This window comes from Orycteropus afer, unplaced genomic scaffold (assembly GCF_000298275.1).
Source record: "Orycteropus afer afer isolate SDZICR_OR568_19922 unplaced genomic scaffold, OryAfe1.0 scaffold00406, whole genome shotgun sequence".
Lineage (NCBI taxonomy): Eukaryota > Metazoa > Chordata > Mammalia > Tubulidentata > Orycteropodidae > Orycteropus > Orycteropus afer.
The window spans coordinates 265,375-267,407 of NW_006921993.1; positions in this window are offsets into that span (position 1 = coordinate 265,375).

A 2,033-nucleotide genomic window follows, 5' to 3' on the forward strand; every position below is an offset into this window, starting at 1 on the left:
CCATTTAATGGATTTTGATCCTTTGTCAAAGATCAGCTGTCCATAGATGGATGGATTTATTTCTGGGTTTTCAATTCTGTTCCATTGGTCTGTCTATCATTGTACCAATACCATGCTGTTTTGACTACTGTGGCTGTACAGTAGGTTTTGAGATTTGGGAATGTAAGACCTCCCTCTTTCTTCTTCTTCTTCAGTTGTTGTTGTTGTTATGTGCTGTCGAGTCGGCCCAGATTCATAGTGACACCTCCTTGGGTTTCCGAGGCAGTATCACTACAGAAGTAGAATTGCCCAACCTTCCTTCCGAGGTGCTCTGCTAATCTGAGGTCTCTTTCCTTTCCATATGAAGTTAGTAATTGGTTCTTCCATATTCTTAAAAAATGTTGTTGGTATCTGGATCACAACTGTGCTAAATGTGTAGATTTCTTTGGGTAGTGTTGACATTTTCATGATATTCAGTCTTCCTATTCATGAACAAGGTAGGTTCTTCCATTTATGTAGATCCCTTGTTGTTTTTTTGTAGTAGTACTTTATAGTTTTCTTTGTATAGGAATCCAACTGACTTTTGTTTGCTGACCTTGTGTCCTGCCACTTTGCTGAACCTCTCTATTAGTTCCAGTAGTTTTTTTTGCTGAGTCTCTTGGATTTTCTATGTATAGGATCATATCATCCACAAATAGAGATAGATTTATTTCCTCTTTGCCAATTTGGATGCTTTTTATTTTTCTTTCTTGCTTTATTGCCCTGTCTAGCACTTCCAATACATTGTTAAATAGTAGTGGTGATAGAGGGCATCCTTGTCTGGTTCCTGTTCAAAAGGAGAATGCTTTAATTCTTTGAGTTATTAATAATGTTGGCTATTGGCTTTGCATATACGCCCTTTATTATGTTGAGGAATTTCCCTTCTATCCCTATTTTGTTGAGAGCTCTGGATAGGAACGGTGTTGGGTTTTATCAAATGTCTTTTATGAGTTGATTGATATGATCATATGTTTTTTTTTTTCTTTTGCTTTGTGGTGTATTACATTGATTGTTTTTCTGATGTTGAACATCCTTACATACTAGGTATGAATCCCACTTGATCAGGATGCATTATTTATTTATTTATTTATTTTTGATATATTGTTGGATTCTGTTGGCTAGGATTTTGTTGAAGACTTTTGCATGTATGTTCATGAAGGATATTAGTCCCTATTTTTCTTTTTTAGTGGTGTCTTTCCCTGGTTTTGGTATCAGTGTTATGCTTGCTTCATGAAATGAATTTAGGAGTATTCCTTCATTTTTATGTTCTGGAATAGCTTGAGTAGTATAGGTTTTAACTCTTCCATGAATGTTTGGTGTAATTCTCCAGAGAAACCATCAGGGCCAGGACTTTTTCTTGTGGAAAGTTTTTTTTTTTTTTAATGACCTGCTCAATTTCTCCCTTTGTTATGGGTCTGTTCAAGTATTCTGTCTTTGAATGTGATAGTTTAGGTAGGCCTTATGTTGCTAGAAACATGTCCATCTCTTCTAGTTTCTTGAATCTTTTGGAGCACAGTTCTTCAAAATATTCTGTCAGTATCGTTTTTATTTCTGTTGGTTCTGTTGTGATGTCACCCTTTTCATGTATTACTCTTGTTATTTACATTTTCTCTTTCTTTTCTTTTGTTAGATTTGCTGATAGTTTGTCAATATTTTCAATCTTCTTGAAGAATCAGCTTCTTATTTTGCTAATTTTCTCTATTTTTTTGTTTTCTGTTTTATTTCTGTTCTGATCTTTATTACTTCCTTATTTCAGGATACTGTAGGTTTATTTTGTTGCTCTTTTTCTAATTGTTGGAGTTGTTGAGTTAGAGTGTTGATTTTGTTTCTCTCCTCTTTTTTGATGTTTGCATTTATTGCTATAAATTGACCTCTGAATACTGCTTTCTCTGTGTCCCATAGGTTTTGGTAAGATATATATTCATTCTCTTTTGTTTCTAAGAATTTTTTTCCCACTCTTTATTTCTTCTATTACCCAGTAGTTTTTGAGCAGTGTATTGTTCAACTTCCAAGTC